At 33.3% G+C, this 23,083-nt stretch overlaps 1 long non-coding RNA gene across 1 annotated transcript in view; it reads right to left on the bottom strand.

The window, feature by feature from the left end:
- Positions 1 to 119: 119 nt before the first annotated feature.
- LOC141562744 (uncharacterized) overlaps positions 120 to 23,083 on the bottom strand; it is a 40,749-nt gene continuing 17,785 nt past the window's right edge. The window contains exons 2-3 of the long non-coding RNA XR_012488236.1: positions 11,082 to 11,247; positions 120 to 3,861 (exon numbers count right to left, since the gene is read on the bottom strand). This is a non-coding gene — a long non-coding RNA (uncharacterized LOC141562744). The remainder of the gene's footprint in view (positions 3,862 to 11,081; positions 11,248 to 23,083) is intronic.

Here is a 23,083-nt window from a genome sequence, read left to right as displayed (position 1 = left end):
ATCAGACTTCTGTAAATGTTTAACAACTGGCTCTCTAGAAATGTACAAAACATTTTAAAGTTCAATCTGTACTATTATTATTTTATCCATCACTTTCTTAAGTCTGGACAATCACAATGTAATTTTTAAAGTAATTTATTGTTTTGGCTTGTCTCTAAAATGTAAATCTACAATTTCACAATTTGCTTTCCAGAGACAGTGCGAGCTATCTCCAACACCCCCCCCCAGTATAACAACTGTTTTCTCCACTGTCTGTTCATGCAAGAATTATTCCCTTTTAATGAAAAAAGTACTCATTGTTTTCCACTCACATAGCACTTTACTTCTACTAGTTACTAAACAGTTTCCCTGAACTCTACTCCCAAAAGGAATAGAAAATTATACATATTTAGTAAAAAAAAAATTGCCTGTCAAATCTAGAGATGGGGGAAACTTCATGACCAAATAAGGAATAAAGAAATTCACAGGTGATAAAATGAATCATTTTGATTACATAAAATATAAGTTTGTTTTGTTTTGTTTTTTTACAAGAAGATTTGAGGGGGGAATCTACAGCAAGTTTCTCTGATAAATGTTTCATTTCTATAATATTTCAGTTCTAGGGAACTGAGTCAAATCTAGAAGAAAAACCTTTTCTCTTTCTTTACTTAAGAAACCATAGAAAAACTTGGTTAAAATTTTTTATTACAAACTCCTTTCACAATCATTGAAGATGGAGTCATCATAGAGTCATCACATTTGGACTTTAATGTCAAAAGCCAGATGTGCTACATGAAGAAATATAAAAGGAACTGAAGAAATCAAAGATGGAGGACCACCTATAGAAGATTAAATATATAGAGATGGTTTGTGCTAGAGAATACACAATGTTGATAGCATTGTAGTGTCAGTTTTCAAGATATTAAAAAAAATAAAAAGTGGGTGGGGAGAATGCCAAAGGTTTAAGGGAAATATCAGATAGTATTATCAAAAGTTATTAACAAAAGATAAGAAATATAATTATCTAATGTACCTTTCCTATTTCTACCAAAAAAATTCATGAGACTAATTTACTAAAAATGAAGGGTATTTTTAACATATAGCTGAGGAAAGAATCAGAAAGCTTTCAGAAGTTATTATCTATAGTGGACTACATCTTTGCTATGACAGAATTTATTGAACAGTGTGGGGAAACATAAGATCCCAATAGACTTATTGATTATTGATTTTTTTAAAAGCCTATTAATTACCCAGGGGAAATATTTCCTTAAATGCTATTCTCCAAAAGGTTTCTCCTATGCATATTTCAACATCATATATTTTTAAAATATAACAGATATAACTTTGTTTGACAGTAATGTAATTATCAATAGCAATCAAGACTAAAAATGGGACAACATATGCATAATAAAGATATTTGCCATTGTCAAATAGGATTCTCATTGCAGTCAAAATGAAAATAATCCTCCCTGTGCATAATTTTATCAAGTCCAAGAAAAGTACAGAACCACCACAATCATATAAAGGAGTTTGGCCTTATTAAACGTATAAGAAAAATCAAATGGATGAATATTAATTGTCCAAATTATAGAATACAAGATGAACTACTCATAGAATTGGCCCATTTTTATATCTCTCTTTGGTAGACACTGCAAATGCATAATCTCCATCTTCAAGTTATCAAAAGAAGACCTCATCAAAATGTGACTTCCACCAATATCTGTATACCAAAGAAGATAGTAACCTAAATTTTCTTCTTAAAATGGAAAGAAGAAAATTTTCATTGGTTAAGTGCCTACTTTACCAGGTATAGATACTTTATAAATATTATTTCATTTGATTCTTCCCAACAATCTTGGAGTAGGGACTATTATTATCTCCATTTTACAACTAAAGAAACTAAGATAGACAGATTAAATGATTTTTTCAGGGTCCCACAGTTAGTGTCTGAGTTTGATTTGAACTCAGATATTCTTAACTTCACAACTATTCTTTTTCCTGCCATATCATCCAGCTTCTTCTCATTACTTCTGGATAATTCATAAATTGATTTGTTAGTTTATCTCTCTATTCAACTACTGTCATTTGTATTTAAGAAAAATTGACTTAATCAAATATACTTAAATTGTCAAGTTTGACTGAACAGATGCAAACATATCACTGGGCTGTACAGATCATACCTAGTTGGAAGGGCTACCTAGAGGGAACATTCCTGTTCAATGAATGGATCTCATGAGGAACTCTAACTCTGGTTCAGACTTCATACAACATTCATTGAGCAAAATGTCTGGAGTTCTTTCAAGCAATGAGACACTCTGATATATTGTTATCTGTTTTTATATCATTATTACATATGAATCACCCTCATATAAATCCCCATAGGGTTAGGATGGAATTTCAACTTGCTTTTCTCTATATTCAAGGTAAAATTAACTTGAATTATTATCATCATGGACTTCCCATTCCAGTTAATTGACTTCCAAGTCTGGGGCAGATGAAGCCATAATTCATGAAATGTTACTCATATGGATTGGAGCAGAACCAGAAAGAGTAACCCTATCCATTGTCCATCCAAGCTACATTGAATATTAGTAAAACTCATAGATGTGGATTATTATCACTATACTCCCAAAAGTTTGATAAAACCCATCTAGTCACTGTTCTGAGGGGCCTTTCTTGGTTTTGTTGTTGTTTTTATTTTTTTATATCATAAGAATACTTCTTCCATTTCACAATGTGATCATCTCATCTTCTTGTTATTAACATATCTTTGATTTGTGGGGCTATTTTTAGTTCCTAATTTTTTATCTATTTTACTACCCATCCATAACTACCCTTTGCCAAGCAACATAAAGAACATTAATTCTTAAGTATCCTGTTTAAAATGTTGCCTCTCTACCCTGGTTAAAAAAAAAAAAAAAAAAGCTGGTATGATCACTCCCAAAACAGTTTTATCTGCTCTCCTGCAGTGAGAATGAATACAAAGGGGAGCCAATACAATTTCTTCCTCAGGGAAGTATAGATCAAAAATCCTGTGAAGACCTAAGTTTATAGAGTCACAGTGGAAGAAATACCTAAATGTCATCTCTGAAACTCTCTCTTTTCTACCATCAGGATATAACCTATTAGGATTATTTTGAATTTGTTCTGTATATAGCTTATTTGTACATAGTTATTCACATTTTTGTCCTCCCAATAAACTTGAGCTGCTCAAGATCAGGGACTATCTTTTACCTTTATTTGTATCCCCAGTGCTTAATATAGTGCCTAACCCATAGTAGGTATTTTTAAATGTTTATTGACTTACTGACTGACTAGGAATCACCCTTTTCTCCCATCACCTTATAATCTCTGTGAGTACTCCTATACTCACCCACAGCCGACTATAACCTTATAAAAGACACAAAGACACATGTACAATCAACACAGTAAATTCTGCCCAGATAAAAAAGCAGATGCCTGGGCAAGTTTTACATTATAAACACTAAGAAGATCTTTAGACAATAAGTTCTTGATTGCAAAGCTGCTGAAGATAGTTATTTCATCTATGTAACATAATTGGTCTGCTGGCATTACACCCACACTACTCTAAAGGATGAAAATAAAATTAGAAAGTGCTGGGTAAAGCCTGAAATGGCCACCTTTAAGTTTAATCTTCCCCTTAATGTTGTTGAGTTCATAAAATATGCATTAATTCAAGTTTTTAATAGCTTTTATCAATCCATTTTTCTTCAGCAAATGGCAGACAGTTTCTAATAGAGAAGAGCTCTTTCCTCAGGATTCCAGACCATGATCAATCTTGTTATCTTGCTTTGTTTTGAAGTGACTTAAGCAGCACTTAAGTAGACAAAGTATACAGGACAATGAAGGATTTCTGTACTCCTGAAAAAGAAAAAAAAGGTAACAAACATAAATTCATAATCCTGAGCCCAATCTGTACAATCAAATTGTATTCTTTATAGATCAGAGGAGAAAACCTCTGGATTTCGGTTCTTTAAAGAATTTGCCATAGAGAATATGTTTCTAAAATCAACAGCATGCATTGCTTTGAAATGACCTTCTCTTCAAAGATTTTTTTCATTGCTTTTCTCTTTTTTTAAATTTAAGCTTCTTTAACATACAACAAAAGAGCCAATTAAGAGCATCTACTGAGCCATGCAAACCAGTCAGAAATGCCAATAGGGGTAATAGTCATTGCATTTCCCAATCTGTCCATCTCCTGTCACTCTCCAAGCACCTGGATCTCCACTGAAGTAATGAATAAACTAGTCAATGAGAGACAAGTTAACTTGATAAACATCACAAAAGCTTTGCAAATGAATAATGGGGAGTAATGTCAAAGAGTAATCTGAGAATGTCTGATCTAGAAGGATCTTTAGCACAAATCCCACATTTTTACTAATGAGAAAATTGAAGCTCAGAGAAGTTTCTTGATAGCATCGCCAAAGTCACCTAGGTAGTAATCAATCTACCAACATTTATTTAGCATCTACTGTGCTTTTAAAGGATCAGTAAGGAAATAGCAGTTGGAAATGTATATGACAGAAAAATATGGTTTCAGTAAAAAAAAAAAATTAATGATGATTATTATGTACTAGTCACTTAACTAAAAACTTATAGGGGTAAGCTATACAAAGTAAGTATGATATGAGTAAGAGACTTATAATGGAGATTATCCTACTAAATAGAAAATACCACATTTTATAGTAAGGAAAAATCATCTTTCTTTAAAGTGTTAAGTGGCATTTATAAAATTGTTGAGAGCTTCTGATCTTTTCATGTTCTTTCCTTCAAAACTCTTGTTCAAAGGTGAAGGGAGAAGGAACTTCATAACTATGTTCTAAGAAAATGGGATTTATTTTCACAGAACAAACACAAGAATATAGTCTCCCATAAACCACAATCAGGAAAATGACACCACACCACCACCTTTAATCCCAATTCACTATTCTAGTCTCTTTGGAGGAACCCACAATGCAGCAAATTCTTTGAAAAAAAAAAATTTCCTTAATATTATCAATGAGCTGGAAGGTGGGTTCCCCATTATTTGAGGTCTTTAAATCAAACATTGCTAATGGAATAAAAATAATAGCAATAACAGCTAATATTAATATAGTTCTTTGAGGTTTACAAAGTACTTTACCTATATTATTTTTCTTGATCCTAAATCAGAAAGTAAATGTAACCTTGTATGTCATGTTATTAAGGAGATTATTAGTAATGATCTCTGAGATCCCTTCTAATGTTAAGATTCTGTTTGTAGTACAAACACAAATCAATTAAATGGGTTAAAACTACTAAATATTATTACAGTGTAAAATTGGATTGAACCTTAGGCAGATTTTATGAAGAACAAACTTCAATAAGACCTAAATTGATTAAGATTCTGAAAACAAATTTATCCAGCCAAAGAAATATTTTGTGCTTATTGTTTTGCATTATTCTAGGACAGAGCTTAGAGGGGGAAGTATCAACTGCTAAATCAGTAATCTATAAATTCCTACATTCTTTGACATTTTTTCTCTACTAAGCATTGTGGATTCTGGATAATCCAGTGTGAGTATAGCATCATCAGGATGGTCTGCTGTACTAATGGTTTTCAGAGGGTGTTAAAAGTCCTATCTTTTGTCAGTATTCACAATAGTCATAGAATTTGGAGGTAGAAAACCTCTTTTAGATCATCTAGTCCAATACCTTTATGTTTACGAAAAAGAAATTGAGGTTATAAAAGGCCAAGGTCACACAAGTACTAAGGAGAAATGGAATTCCAATCCAGGGTTCTTCCCATTATATCCTCAAGAGAAGTCAACAAATGTTTCTGAAGCATCTTGTTAAACACTGAATCATTGTGTTGTGTTAGTGCATTCAAAGTTCTGCAAAATTTTTACAATGTGCAGGCTAAGTTATTGACCATAAGCTTTTTTAAAATAATGGATAGAGTAATGGACTTGGACTCACAACGTTCAGAGTTCAAATCCAGATTCAATATTTTGATAGCTGTGTATCTCTGGGTAAGTCACTTAATTTCTCTCAGCCTCAGTTTCCTCATTGATAACATATAATATCTCTCTTCGTGGGTTTCTATAAGTATAAAATGAGATTATATTTGTAAAATTATTTGAAACCTTAAAGTGTTATCCAAATGATAGCTGTTATTATTGTGAAGAAAATAATAAACTATGGAATTAGACAAACAAATTGATTCAATGAGTTATCCTTCCTAATTGGGAAGTTAACAGAATATCAGGGGAGCTCCTGCTATTTCCCCATCATTAAAATGAGGGGATAAGTTACCTTCCTGCACCAAAGCTCAGTTCCTATGATGCCATAGGAAACTATTCAGTAGTAGAAGGAGCAATTTCTCCATAGAGTTCTTAGAAGGGTTGGAGTTGCAGCTTTTTTGCTATTGTAGGAAGAAGTGGTGGTCGGTGTCAATGCACTTGTCTAAATGAATTTCAGATTCAATGATGACGCACCGTTTTTCATATCTAAGCTATTTGGGTGGGGACCTGCACTAACTGTTCTGAATGTGATTGATGCCCCAGCTGATCAGACTGGATCTTTCTCACTAATGCTCCATGCTCTGGGAGCCACTCTATGCTGGAGGCCAGCACTGCTGTCTACTACACTGTGATTGTAATGAAGAGAGATACAGGCTTTTAAAGTCTTCCAAACCATTAATCCTTTCCCCACAACCCTGGCCAGCCCTACTCAGACCCCAGGCCCTTAAAAACCAGTTAACATTCATTTTTGTTATCTATAACAAGAAAGGATCTGTTCTGCACAGAAGATTTCTGGTATTGTACAAGAGACACTGACCCCATGATAGGGTTCTAATATAATTCCTTTTTTTCCCCCCTTCTACTAAAATGATTGATGTTGATTTAAATGTTTTATCTAGTGGCTGCTCGTGCAGAAGAGGGGCAGCTGCCCACTGAACAATTATTAAGAGCCTGCATTCTGACTGACTGAACAAGAGGCCCCTGCAGCCCACTTTGAGTACTTCCTTCCTGAGGCTGGAGGGTGGCTTAGGCAGGCAAGGGTGTTTCCTGAAAAACATACTTTAATGAATAGCCTGTTTTCTGACAGCTGTAGTTTAATTACTTCTTTTTAAATCTGATTTGTAAATGAGGATCAACCATCCAGTCATCTAATGGGTTGTCATAGATTCTATTTAGCAGAATTTTCATGGAACTAATTTATATTTTAAGGTAGGAGACTGCTCTTTTTGGGAGGGGCCTGTAAGAATTATTTTTAATACCCAAAACTAACTGATGTATTATATTAATGTCCATCTTTTAAACCATGTCCCCCAGAAAAGACACAGCAGAAAATCAAAGATTTGAATTGAATGTGCCAAGTTTTGCATAGTGAAAAATCATTAAGTGCCAGCTTGCTGGATTTCTTGGGAGCCATGGTCTTTATTCAACATAGCTGTAAGTTTCCTTCCTCTCAAGATAGGCTAGTTCAGCCTATCTGAATCCCAGAACACCTGAATATTGTGTCCAAAATAAGACTCTTGAAATCCTTCCTGGCCTGTCACTTTTCTTTATTACAAACACATTTTTCCTCTTGTCATAGAGCGTGTTTAAATTAATTCAAGTCTGAAACAAGAGTGCCACCAAGTGGCAGTATATAATATAATTCTAAATGAGTTCTTTGTTTTCAAATATACTGTACGAGTGTACATGTACTTATCATGTATGTGTATATAGACTTGTGCATATGGGATGTACATAAACCTATGAATTTATATCCATAATTGCATCAAATGAACAATTGTACATACAAAGGTGACATCCTGGTATATTTTAGCTTTTTTCATTGTGTTTGCAGTCTTAAAAGGTAAATACTTCTCTGTTATCTAAATGTGCATTTTATGTACTCAAATATTTCCATAGAAAAGCATATTTCAAGAGTTGATTAGAGTCACCAAAAATTTTACTACAATAATTTTTTTTCAATGGAAACATTGAAATATTACATAGCATTTATATAATGAAGAATGTTTTAAAATCCTATTTCTTAGGTTAGCTGCAAGGACCGTTTGGTACTGATATAGAAAGTCATCATGATAAAATGTATATGAAAGATAGCATGAGATAGTGGATGGGCAGCTAGGTAGCCTGTAATTAGGAAGACCTGAAATCCAATCTGACCTCAGACACACACTAGCTGGGTGATCTTAGACAAGTCATTTAACCCTGCTTGACTTCTGTAAAATGAGCTGGAGAAGGAAATAGCAAACTAACCAGTATCTTTGCCAAGAAAACCCCAAATGTGGTCATGAAGAGTCAGACTAGAGTGAACAAATGAACAAAAACAAATGAGGTAGTAGATAAGGCACTGGAGTTGGAGTAATCCTGGCATAAGGATTTAAATAACACAATAGATAATGACTCTGGGCAAGTAACCAACCGCACCTCTCTGCTTTGGTTCTTTCATCTGTAAAATGAGCTTGGGAATCAATACAATTTATATATATATATATAGTATTCTCAGAAGAAACCTAGAACAGTAGAGAAAATTCTGAATTTGTGAAAGCTACTGCCAGAAACTTTAATCTATATGAAATAGAGGATAGGGAAGAGGAAAAAATAGTTACATCAAATCACAAAAGCCTTATCCTATAGTCCCAGCTCCACAATGAGACTAAACTAGTCTATATCGTCTCTATTTGCAAAGAAAAGCAAGATTTTTATTTTTGAGGAATAAACTCCTAAAAGGGAAATAACAAATAGAAAGAAAATAGAAAAGATTGGGAAAGATTTTTATAATAAACTCTCTTTACTATCAAGAAAAGCAAATCCATCACGTTTGTCCTATTCTCTGTTGTGTTTTTAAAAGAAGAAATGGTGCTGCAGAGAGAACAAAGAAGAGCAGCAGAATAAGACCAAGTTTACATTAAGAAGATCTGTATTAAAGGAAACAATTGTGAAAGTCTTAAGGAATCAATTCATAATATATCAGAGAGGGAAATAATAAAGGCTGGGGGTGGGGGGGAAGGAGAGGAACCTCAGATCTTTTTAAAAAACAACCACCACCAAAAACAAACAAATAAAAAAAAAAGTGATGAACTACTGGTCTATAGGCTTTCTTTTTAAATCCATACCCAAATTTTTTAAAAAAATAATTCATATATTAACTGAAAAAATCCTTGATAATATTAGAGGGGAAATCTTTTTAAAGAAATATTCCAAAATATACCACATTAGCAGCCCATAAATCATTTAAAGATATAGAAAATAAAAAATACCTCTGTCTATTTTTTTTGTTGACTGGGGGGAAGCAATTAACTAAAAAAAAAAAAAAAAAAAAAAAAAAAGGTTTTTATTTTCAAGGTTTTCTTCTGATAAACAGTCCCTCATTCATATATCAAAATTATGCACAATTCCTTGAAAGATACAACAATGTAGATGACTTTATTCACCTCTGGTTATTAATATTAAATGACTAATAAAATAGCAAAACGTTTGCTTGCCAAAGATATTTCTCACTGCCATGGAGAGATTCTAGCACAGAATTCAAGTGAATCCTAGTTGAATCAGAATTGGTAATGAACTTCAGAACTGCCAGAATATTGCAATCACCTATATAAGATCCCTAACTACTCAAAAAGATTAAGCTAACTAACCATATCAGGAAAAAACATCATCAAGGCTAGATAAATTCGTCAGTGGATAGAAAAAGACAAAGAGAGAGAGACAGGGAAATGAAAGGGACAGATAGATAGATAGATAGATAGACAGACAGACAGACAGAGACAGACAGACAGACACATACATACATACATAAAAACGCCTTGCAGATGAGCAATAAATTCGGGCAGGCTTATTTTGTTTGTTTTATTGTTTTAGTCTTTGTTTATATTAGGCTGAGTCCTTCAATTTCACCTAGATTTGTAATATTCACTCAAAATATTGATCCCTCTACTAATGGAAATGGAAGCTTTTACCCAAACTGTTTTCTACTTAAGCCAGTTAACCCCTTCCTTGGGCACCAGATTGGCTTTAGCTTTATTGAAGCTCAGAATTCCTGAGCTTCAGCAATCCACCACTCTTAGCCTTCCCAGTAGCAAGCATGTATCATCACAGCCTCCTAAGTCCAGAATTAAGCAGGAGAGCCAACTAAAGAGACTTCGAGAAATTGCTAAGCTCTATTAATTATCCCACAATTCTAAAAACAACATATTCTTAACAATATTCTACCAATATTGTTGTACAGTCTATATGTCAATAACCTAATATTAGATCAATAACCTCTTTTAAGGTTTACAAAGCACTTTATATCTATTATTTTAGTTGATGCTTACAAAAACCATAGAAAGTAGGTATTTTTATTATTATTATTATTATCCTGTTTTATAGTTTAGGCAACTAAGGGAGACAGGGATAAAGCGAATTGCCTAAGGTTAAACAGCTAGTAGATATATGTGGCTGGATTTGAATTCAGTTCTTCCAGAATGCAGGCACAGTACTCTATCCTTTGTGAAATCTAAGGTGAAGTCACAATGAAGAGACAGATATGGATGGGCTGAGGTCTGTATTGTTGAAGGGAACATTCACATCAATGAAATCACTGACTCATTAACTACTTGAGTTAATTCCCTGAAGCCATCAGAGCAACAGCATCTTTATTTAGCTTTTTTCCTCTTTCCTCACCAAATCAAGCCATTTTCATCAAGACTTTTAGCAAAACTCACTGATTTTGTTTTCTATCCTCAGGGGGAGGAGTTAATGAGCAGAGAATTGTCTAATTACCTATAAAAAAATTGTCTAAAGGCCAGCTGCCCAAAGGAAAGGAATGAATTTATTAAGCACTAACTATTTGAACCAAGCACTGTGCCAAGTACTGAGGATATAATTAGAAAAAAAGTAAGTCAGTCCCTGCTCTCAAGAAACTCATACTCTAATTGAGGGAGACAACACATAAAAGAAAATTCAGGTGAAGGGCTGGTGGAAAGTTCCTGAAGTCTTAAAGGCATAGCAATCAGGAGAATAACAAGATCCAGAATACCTTGGTTACATACATTAGTAGGTCACAAATTAGTGATGAGGAACAATAGGTCACACATATAGTCAAGGCAGATGATTCAGACCTACATGAGATTAGAAAACAGTGAAATAATGGGTGACGTTCATCTCATGAGAAAGAAGAGTTCTTGACTTCCCTCTCATCCAAGTCCTGTGAGCACTGAGTGGAGGAGATATCTTCTTGACATCTTTTCACCATTCTTCAGTCATGGATGGAGCCTTGGAAAATGCAGGGCTAAGGGAAGAAATGATAGGGAAAAGAAGAAAATCAAATCAGGACCATCAGTTCTTATATAACTAAGAGATAGCTATGAATAATATATTTTATCACCCAAAAAAAACCCTCTTAATTTGTGATGATAGCAGAAGGCTGTTCTGTGCTAATAGCTACACAGCTATCCCATTATAATTCTATAACTCACAGAAGTGTGGGCACATAAATCTGAGGAGGAAAATCTTTTGGAGTTCTAAACTAGTATAGTGAGAAGTCCCACAATTTTTACTCCAATTTTTAGGTCTGTGACTGCATGCAAGTCACTCATCCCTCCCAGTTACAGTAACCCTTTAAGGAAATTAGTGATAACAATATTTATAGGGCCTACTTTGTTAATATTATAAGGACTATTATAAAGAAAATGCTTTCTAGAACTCAAATGTTAACTGTTACTGTTGTTACTCACAAGAGGGAAAAAGATGGCTCTTCTATAGCAGCGCCTACTTCCCTTCTATACAATAAACATAATAATAACAATAATAGTGATATTTGTGCTTTACATATGTTATTAGATCCTCATAACAATCCTGTGAAGTAGGTGTTGTATTATCTTCACATAGCAGTGTATGAAACTGAAGCAGAGAAAGTGGATATGACATGTGGAGGATTACATAGCTCGTAAAAATCTGAGACAAATCTTTTTTGATTCCACTTCACTTTTGATCCACTGCAGAAGACTTTGTACTGGGGTCTTGACAAAGATAAATAAAGCATGGCTTCAGACCTCAAGGAACTTGTTTAATCAGTAGTTTATGATTGCATATTTTCTTTATTTGCTCTTAGGAGTAGCATAACAGAATGAATGTGAAATGCCATATGACAGGAGAGAAAATATGATAGGATACCATGGGTACCCACGAAATCAAGAGAACAAGACAGTGGTCCCAGCTCTGTCAGTCATTAGGCTATAAGATCATCAAATTGAATTTCTTATTTTAGAAAAAAGAAAACTGATGCCTTGAGAAAGGAAAGTCTCACAACATCTTATGTCAGGATAGCCAAGGCCCAGACAAAAATCCTCCTTTATCTGACTCCCAGTTCAATTTCCACCATATAAAAAGATGCCATTTATTTTCTCTACTTGTATAAAGAATAACTTTGGACATGTTTAGTTATTTAAGTTTGGGTTTTTTTCTTAATAGTTCCTGTTAGTAAAATCTCAAGCAGGGTCCAAACTCCCAGGTCACTGGAAAATGGAGAAGGGACTTAATGAACAGTACAAGAACAAAAAACACAAGACATAACAACAGGAAAAGCGGTGCTCTGGGTTTGGAGATAGGAAGGAAAATTTTATAAAATAGTGCTTTGTAACTGCAATTCTTTTGATGTCTAGGACTAGGTTTTAGGTCACATACAGCTCAGATGGGAAACTAATCTGAACATGCTTTATTTCACTTGTTGGAAAAACTTGTTTGCCCTGAGTCTATATTCCCAGAAGTAAAATTGACCAAATAATCACCACAGTGTGAACCTAGATATTATAAGATCAAAGTCCAGCAGAAAGTAATTATTTGGCCAATGGCACAAGGTCAAATACAGAGTAATTCTGTTTCTAAATTGCTTTCATAGGAGCTTCAGAAGTCAAAATGTCATGTATATAAAATCAGTATCAATCACAGTAATGTTTGCATTCTCATTCTCTATCATTTCCCTTAAATTGTATTTATCAAGCACTCCCAAAAGTTTATCTATGTAAAGGAAAGAAGGGCAATCCAAATATTCCACATTTATGGAGGAACCATAGAATCTAGAAAATCAGAAGGGAACACAGGTTATCTAGTTCAATCCTCTTACTTTACAGAGGAGATAACTAAGACCAATATAGGGGAAATTATTTATTTAAGCCCATACGTCAAGTAAAGTAGACTTCTCTAGCACTTTTACATCATTTACATCATTTTTTTTTCTCTTAAGGACTTTGTAATTTGATCAGGTTACATTTTAAGAACTCAAGGCTCAGTGAAATTAAAGGTGATTCTCCACAAGGTCACATAGCTAGTGAATAGCACAGCTTCTAGATCCCAGGCAGCTGCTACCTTGGCAACCAGGTAAAGCAAGAAATAAAGGGCATGCAGTATGAGACACCTACAAACTATTGATCTCTTGACTTCTGTCTGCCTCAGTTTCAACTAGAAAGGGGGGAATAATAATAGCATTTATCTCCCAAATGGTTTTCAGATCTAATGAGATTTTTGTAAAGGATTTAACACATCATCTGGCATGTAGTAGACACTTAATAAGTACTTGTTAGTGCTTGTTACCTTTCTTCTTTCTTTCCTTCAGATTCCCAGGTCATAGTAATTTTCATTTCACTTTCCTAAAATAATTCAATTAAACATAACCTCTGTCCTATACTTGTTTATAAATTTAAGTAAAAAATATGATTAACTTCCAGCATCCATTAAAGGAAATTATTCTTAATCAGTTCTAATTATGGCAGCAAAGAAAATCTGTCTTTAAGGTATAATATCAGAACTACAGAGAGACCAGCTTTTGCCAACAGTCAAGGCTATAAGCACAAATAAGGAGAAGCACCACTCCCAAGAAGCGTGCATGTATACACACAATGGTGTTATTGTCAGTGACACAGATGACTCTCTCAGAATCATCACAATCATTATTACTGAATTTGGGGATGGTGTGAGAAGAAAGGAGTCTACTCAAGGAATGAGAAAGAAGTGCCCAAATCCAACTGCATCTATTTCAAAATTTTGTCTGCTGCAAGTTATGTCTATGCCCAAATCAATCAAAAATTTAAATATATTATTTCTCAATAGGGAACTAAATCCTATGTTTCAGAAGAGAAGACTGGTAAGTGAGCTCATACAGGAGCACATACAGTTCTATAATAGTTTGCAACTGTTGTTATAAGATGGCCTGCTTCAAATTGCCTTTTGCCAACTATATGTCCTGTATTTATTTCCTAAATTGTTAGGAATATCTGTACTGGGAGGATACAGTTGGCAAAAAGCAATTTTCTTAAGTAGATAGGAATGTTTTCACTACTGTAAATGGAAAGCCTGAATCCTCCTGGTACTCTGAAGCTTCCAAAAATAGCGTTACAAATAAGCCTATTGATAACCTGAAGCTGGACTCAGGAAAATTCCCAGACACTTTAGTTCTCATAGACACTAGCACAGACACTAACTAGCACAACCTCCCTAAGTGCTTGAGGAAAGAGAGCTTTAAAACAGTCATTTCCATGGCATTCAGTCATGTATGTTATTCATTATACAAAAGGACAAGTGTCATAATGGATACAACACTGGGCTTTGCTGGGGAGAAACATGTATTGACCAAATAGTTAAATTAAGAAATAGAAATGTCCATTTTCCCTATCCCTCTGGGAACAAATTGAATAGGGCATTTAATTCAAAGAATGGGATTCATATTATGTTGGTTCTTTTCATCTTCCTTTGTACTCTGGAAATAATAAGACATAAACTAAGCCACAGAATTTAATATTTATTTAACTTTTATAAAGGTTGTCTCTTTCACTAAAACATAAAAAAGCCCAGGTCAAGGACATCTAAGAAACCAGTTTTCTAGTCTACCACCCAGCTTGTTTCTGAAAGATGTTCAGAAATCAAAAAATGTGCATTATATCCTTTATAAATCATTTCCTTTTGAAGTAACCCTCTAAATCAAAACAAAAATACTTGTCTTCTTGTTAGACAGAGCTTATCAACCCCTTTTCATCTCTTATGACTTATCATTGCTTTATACTCTTCTGCCTATTTCTTAATGGATTTGAGAATCTATTTTCTTAAATGTCTGACCTTTTCTGGGCAAGACCATTCTCAGTAAGTTTGAAGCTTCTCTCCTTCATTCAATTAAAACTAATTTACCTTTTATGAATTTGTTTTCCATAACTCTGTAATAATACCTTGCCTCTTCCTGTAGAGTTCAAGACTAGCTACTTTACTCCTTAATTTCTATGAAGCTGACTCCCAGATGTTCAAAGTTTTTATCTATGGCAAACAGAGAAGTTTGTAAACAATTTAGTTACAGTGCCTTGCAGTTCAGCTTCTGGCAGTAGACAGGTTTCTTCTACTCTCCACAAATTGCTCTCTAGAAATTTGTTGGGAAAGATCCAGCAAAAGGAAGGTGATATCTCTTCATTCCATTTAGCTAGTGATATTCTCTTCTCTTTCTTGCTGTCTGTTGTAAATATCTGAATAGCTTTTTGGAAGTGCTTTGAGTTCAAAATGCAATTTCATTTGACAATTAGTAGATTAAAAATTTAATTCAGACACATATCCTCTCAGTAGAGAAATGATAGAGCATGAATATAGAATTTAGTCTACAAGACTAGAGATGATTACTGTGACATTGGACATTGCTTAAATATTTTTTCTTTTTTTACAAGGAAAAATTCCATTAGAAAGAGGAAGAGAAATGATATGACTATGCCATAAAGACAAAAGGCAATATTAATTTTTATTTGATTCAATTTCCAAATAATTGACAAATGAAATTAGAAAATATAACCCCTTTTTAAGAATAGAATTGTGGGGGTAACTTCTCAATTTCTAACAGCAACACATATAACAATTTTTGTCTTAAGCATTCTCCAGAGAGGATATAATTATTTTGTCTTTGGCCAACAGCTATCCTTTTATATAAAGAACAGGACCTGTGGGGTTTCCTTGCTTCAGGAGATGTTTTCCCTATTGCAAGAAAACAGGAAAAGAAAACCTTGGGAAGCTTCCTGAAGGCCATGGAACATGATGTCAGTAAATAATATCAAATCACAGAATTCAAAGTCAAAACCTTTGTGTAAAAAGGGGGAAAGAGAGAGAAGCATCCTTTAAAATCCCAGTTATACCCTTTTTGACTGATCATTAGAGAAGAAAAAAGCTGAAAAGTTCAGAGGATCTTTAGCTTTCTTTAAAGTCACATTTTGTTTCATGAGATGATAGTGATAGTATAATGAAATTATTTTTTAAATAATATTCCTTTTCCTAAACTTTCAGGTAGGGTTAAGGCAATTCCAATGCATATATCAAACTCTGAAAAAAGTTGGTTGCTTTACTTTTTTTTCCAGAATTTGACATGATTAATCTGAAACTTTCTGTCAGACTATTCTCTGCATAATAAAATTGAATATAAGAGTATATCCTGGCTCCAAACCAACAAAATGACTTTTATAGGTTCATCTCTCCCAGAACATCATCCTATAAAACCAGAAAGGTTAATGATGAGCTTCTGGTGAAAACATTTGGCCTGTCAAATAATTTTCTCTTTCTTTCCCTTCATTGATTAGTCAGTTTTGTCTTCTAGGTGATACAATATAGAGGAAAGGATACAAGGAATCAGAAAATAGGAGTTGCAACTCCAAATCTGTCACTAATTCAATATATGACCTTAGCCAAGATCTCTAAAGTTTCTTCACTTGTAAAATAAGCATAATTCCTACAAATCATACCTCCCTAAATTATTGCCTGACACAAAAAGCTTTTACCTATATTCCAAAGATAAGTATAAGAGAGAAGCTCATTATCAGAAGGCTATTCACCAGGTGGTGAATGCTTTCAACCACAACTCAGTAAGATCATACAATCAAAGACTTACAATTCAGATAAGCCTATAGAGACTACTAGTCCAAATCTTTTATTTTACAGAAGAAGAAAAGCTAAATTAACTTATCTAAGATCACCCAAGAATTAAGTAGTAGGATCAGAATTTGAACCTTAGATTCTAGGCTCAAAAAAATACTTCTTTCTATAGCACTCTTCTGTGTTCTAAAGCATGGAGTAAATGAAGAGGAGATTGTAATCTGAATTAGCATAGAAAGTTCCTACACAAATAAAATTGCAGATTTTTGAGACATTATTGAAGTATTCTTCTTACTAAATTTTATTACCATGTGTCTGTGAAATGCTGAGCAAAGAAGAAGACACTAATTACACTTTGAGTGTTTATTCGTGAAAGCTGAAAAGTCTGAAATTACAAGACTACTAACTTTTCCAAATAAAGACAATATGTCTTTTTTACTACACATTTATATTAAAGCCTTGGTATTAAAGTAAACAGAGCCAAAAAGGAAAAATGAAGGAGCTGTTTTAATGCCTTGAGATTCAATGAGTTGGCTTATTAACATTTGGTCCATTTAATCATATTAAATAAAGAAGTTGTTCCATAAAGTTGGGTGAGATGAAGAAATATAATATTAGTTTACAAAAGTGAAAGCCTTCTCGGAATAGAAAGAGATTAAAAAGAATGACCTAAAGAAAAACTCCAGAAGTGAATGTCATTTTCTGCTGCCTATTCATCATCTTTGCATTTCTGACATTTTCTAAAAAGATAGAAGCAGAAATTGGCTGACATTTTGACATGCCAGCATTAACTTTTCAATAACATATTTTTTCTATACTCTTGGAACAATTTTAACCCCATCCATTGAAAAAAAAATGGTATGGTAAACCATGCTCAAAGAATAGATTGACACTTAGAGGGAGCATCTTGGCCTATGCCAGAATCTTTACTAAATTTTCTGTCCCAATCTCCAAGATGTTCAGTCTCTCAAGGTTCCCTTCCACTTACTCAATATGAATTTTGTAGGTATCTAAACATTTATATGTTGCCCCTTCTGTTAGAAGATAAGTTCCTTGAAACTGCCTGGCATATAGTAATCATTTTTAAATTATTTGTCAGGGTTTGAGCAAACACTTCATACTACATGCAAAGATTAGCTTCAAATAAGTACATAATTTAGATATGAAATAGCACATTATAAACAAACTAGAAGTAGAAGAAAAAAAATTTCCTTTTGGACCTATTAGTAGGAGGCCAAATTGTAATCAGAAAAAGTAGAAAAGACTATAGAAGATAAAACATTTTTTTGATTGCATAAAATCTAAACTTGCTTGTGCATACAAAACCAATGCAAGAAATGTTAAATGTAAAGTTAACTTGGAAAAATCTTTGCAAAGAGTTTTCCTAATAAAGCTCTCATTTCTAAAAAATATAAGAAATTGATTCAAATTTAAAAGAATATGTCTTTTCACAACCAAAAAATTGCCAGTGGATATGAACAGGAAGTTCTCAAAGGAAGAAGGCCAAACTATCAACAAGTATATTTTGAAAATTTGCTTCAAATCATTGATAATTAGAAAAAATAAAAAAATAGAAACTTTGAGGTTCAACTTTACTCCAATCAGATAAACAAAGATGACCAAAAAAAAAAAAAAAGAAAATGACAAATGGTGGAGAAGCTGTAGGAAAGTAGCATATTAATGAATTGCTGGTACAGTTGTGAATTAATCCATTCATTCTGGAAAGCAATTTGGAACTATAGTTAGCACTTCAAGGTTTGCAGAAGAAAGTATATATCTTATCTCTTTTTATACTACCCAAAACCCTGGAAGTTAAGTGATATTATTTACCCTAATTTACAGATTGAGAGGTAAAGTGACTTGCCTAGAAATACATAGTAACTTCTGCTAGGTGGCACAGTGGATAGAGCATTAAGTTTAGTTACAGTCAGGAAGATGGAGATCCAGCCTCAGATACTTACTAGCTGTGTGACCCTAAGCAAGTCACTTAAACTTTCTATCTCAGTTTCCTCAACCATAAAATGAAGCAATAATAATATCTATACTCACAGAATTGTTGTGAGGATCAAATAAGATAATATTTGTTTAGCAAAATGCTTGCCACATAGTGTTTATAAATGCTAGTTATATTTCTGCCCCCTTTTTAAGTTTAATGAAAGATTCAAATGCTCAAATGGATCTTAAATCCCATTGATTTGGGTAGTTCTTCTCATAATCTAGCTCATAATTTATCATTTGATATGGTTCTTGTTCATATACTTTCAATACACCATGCTAGGATGCCCACTTCACTTTCTTTTGAAATCCTGAGACTACTTGCAGAGAAGATCAGATGATCATTGATTATCCTTCACTTGTTACATCATCAACTCATCTTTTTTTTATTCCTGTGTTTTTCTGACAACATCTCCTATTTGATTTTCCTTTCTAACATGTAACTGATTTGCCCTTTCACTCAGTAGGATATTCACTTTCAATTCTCTGAAGAGATCAAGTATTCTATAAATTAAAGCTATACAAATAGATTGAGAATCAACCATTAATAATTACTCTTTGAATCTAGCCATTTAACCAGCTTCAAAACTATTAATTAACAAGTATTTATTAAATAAATACCGTGTACCAGCCACCATAACTAGGTGTTAAGGAGACAAAAGCAAAATGAAGCAGGTCCTGTCCTCCAAAAACTTACAGTCCTTTGGGGAATCAATATTTAGAAAGAATACTAATACTACTATTAATAATAGCTAATGTTTTATAACTTTAAGGTTTGAAAGTGTTTTAGAATTATTCCCATATTTTACAATATATTATTCATTTTCTTTAAAAGAATGGACAAAACATATGCCTAAGTAAATACAAAATGGAGGGAGGGGAGAAAACATTAGCAGTTGGGTAACAGCAAAGATTTAATGTAGATAATATTTCAAATGAGTTTTGAAGGAAAAGAAGTAGAGTTGAGGAAGAAATCTATTCTAGGACAAGGGACAAAAATCAGGATAAAGCATGGAGGTGGGAGATGGAGTTTCTATCCAGTTATCTATCCATCCTTGTAAAGTTTGTTAAAAAGACCAGTTTGAGTGGTCATAGACTATGGGAAGAGTAGTTGTTGTTGTGATGGTTGTTGTTTAGTCATTTTCAGTAAGGTTCAATGCTTCTGTCCAACTCTTCATGATGCCATTTGAGATTTCCTTGTCAGAGATACTAGAATGGCTTGCTAATTCCTTCTCTAGAACATTTTTACAGATGAAAAAAACTGAGGCAAACAAGATTAAATGCCTAGGATCACACAAGAAAAAACTCCTTCATTTCTGTCTCTCAAGTTATTTTTTTTCCATGTAGACACGATGAGAACTTTTTCAGCCTGAGTAAACATCCTATCTTTTCAACTTTTTACCTGAAAGCAAGAAGGCAATAATTAACAGAATGGTCAGTAAATATGTAATAATAGGTAAGAGTTTAGTAGATCAGCAAATAACAAACCACTCAAATGACTTCTGTCTCCAAAGAATCTTATCTTATATGTCATTATGTATGTATATATATATATATATATATATATATATATATATATATATATATATATATATATATATATATATATATATGTCAGTAAAACTGGTATATATAAAAAACAGATATCCTGGGACTATAAGAAAAGTAAAGTCAATAGATAAGTAAGAAAATGACAGAAAAGAGAGACATAAAGCCTAAAATCCCCATTGTACATAATTATTAGCTCAAACATGAAGTATCTGCCTAGAGCTCCCATGAGGATATGGTATTCATCTGTATTTATGCAATTTACACAAAATTTCTTTTTCATCTACAGAATAAATAATGACTTCCTAATGCTATAATTTTCACTGTCCAATAAAATTCTAATTGGATCTTCATATTCAAATTTTTAAAAGTTAAATAACTTTCTAAGAAAAATAAAACAAACATACATAATGTTGATAAACTGTGTAAAACTTCTTCCTGAAGTCCCAAGTGAAATTTCATCCTAACTCATTCTCCTAACTGTGCCTAAAAAAGCTTTCTGAATTCTTATGGTTAGTCAGCAATCTGGGAAATCAACATACAGCCCATGTCTTCTTTTATACATCATTTATTTATGCTTATATTGCCATTATTATTCTTGAAGGATTGATGGAAAATTGTCAACACTCTCAATGATTTACCTTTCTGTTGTTAAAACAAGTAAACTATCCATTGAATCAAGAAAGTAATTGTATCAGTAATTTCTGGCTTTCATAAAAACCAACTTCCACAGAGAATCCACTAGGAAGGTTTATGATGATTTTATTAGCAGTAAGACTCCATTTATTCTGATTCACTGTTGTGAGGCTTATTCTTTAGCTCTCAAGGCTTTAACATTTAAACATACCATTCCATTAAAAGAACAATCCCTTTGCAATTATCAAATCCTGATTTTGAGAGCACAAACTCCATGCCCCCATCAGACCAGCCACATAAAGAGATTCAGAAATAGTTCCAACTTTTGACATTTATATAGAATTCTAAGGTGATGCCAGGTCATCTCAAATCTCATTTAAATTCCTTATCTATGGTTATTTATTCTTTCCTGAACCATTCTTGAAGGGTATCATTTATTATAAATAACCATATTACAAAATTCAATAATTGTGCTATTTTCTTCTATTACCATTATCTATCGTATGTCCACTTCTAAGAGACCTTGCTTCTAACTCACAGGCAAAAATACTGCTTTAAAATTCTCCAACAATTAACATAAGAAAAAATGATTCAAAAATATATATTCCAAACCTCACTCTGAAACAACTCCAGAAATATGATGTAACCAAAAATAATTTTTATATATACTTTTCAAGGGCAAGTTTAAAAATGTATTTCTATAAATCCAATTATTTCCTGGACATTTTCTCATCAGATAATAAAGTTGCCATAACCAGAGATAAGACCCTAGAAAACTTAACCCTTTTATCTCTAGAGCTCTCTTCCTGGAGGCCTTATTTGTGCTAGAATTATTGAGTAACTCTTGTGGACTACTCAGTTCTAAAATGGGAACCAAATTAATACTCCCAGATTACTTACAAGGAAATTCAAAAATACCCTAAAATTGTTATTAAGCATGAAAGAAACACTCCTGCAAAATGGAACTCTGGAAATCAAAAGAAAAAGATTTCACCATATATTTCCCAGAGCCAGGAAATTCTTTCATTTGATAAGACCTCTTGTGATTAAGAGCTAAACTTGTTTTCTCTTGTTTTCTTCCAGATAAGCATGAAGGATACTTGTTATCTATCTCATAAGCAAAAATAATCAATAGGTCAATTCTCTGTTTTCTTTTCTTTGGATTAAGTCTCCATTCTTTTCTAAATCTTATTCCCTAATGCTTTAGTCATGCCAATGGATTTTGTAGCCATAATGACATATGTAGGGTTCCCTTCTTTCAGTATAACATTGTTAGAAAAGTTCATGTTTCATTTATTACTAGGACTGCCCTCTCTCCCTCTCCCTTTCTGCTTCCTTTTTCCTTTCCCTCTCCTCCTCTCCATTAATTCTGAGACATTCAGAATTTCAGACTCTTCTTCTCTTCATCTTAACAAAGCCTGATCTCAGAAAAGATTCTGAAAATCATTCAGACTAAAATGCCTGTGACAAATAGAGCTTAGAATATGAGAGTATAGTATATTTTATTAGATAACAGTCTTTGTCTTGAGAAAAAGGACTTGAAGCCATGAGAATAGAATTTCAGCCTTCAGAGAGATGGATGAAGGGCTCTATTTGGAAAGAGAGGAGTCTAATCAAAGTTCAGGAAATCTCATGAAATAAGTAGCTTCAAATTCCTCCTATTCATAAGTCTGGCCATGAATATAATGGTTCTGTGTCTACTTGACAAGATTGATAGGAGTATCAAAAGCCAGTTAACTTTATCAAATGAGATCACGGAAAAAAGTGCTGTAAGACTTCTGAACCTCTAAATAGATGTAGGGCATTATTATTGCTAGTACTAAAACCATGGTGATTAAATTATCAAAGTCAGCCTTGAGAAAGGTGCCCAGTAGTGCATCTTAGTATTCTGTGCTTAATTCCTGTTTTATTCAATATTTTTATCAGTGACTGAATGGAAGTATTACGAGGCATACCACATCACATTTGCAGGTAAAGTGACTTCAATATATCCTTATATTGACTTATATAAATGGTGATAGAGAAGGATTCAAATCCAGGTTCTTTAATGCCAAATCTAG

Source organism: Sminthopsis crassicaudata, chromosome 3, assembly GCF_048593235.1.
Source record: "Sminthopsis crassicaudata isolate SCR6 chromosome 3, ASM4859323v1, whole genome shotgun sequence".
NCBI lineage: Eukaryota > Metazoa > Chordata > Mammalia > Dasyuromorphia > Dasyuridae > Sminthopsis > Sminthopsis crassicaudata.
This window is presented reverse-complemented; position numbering and strand designations above follow the sequence as displayed.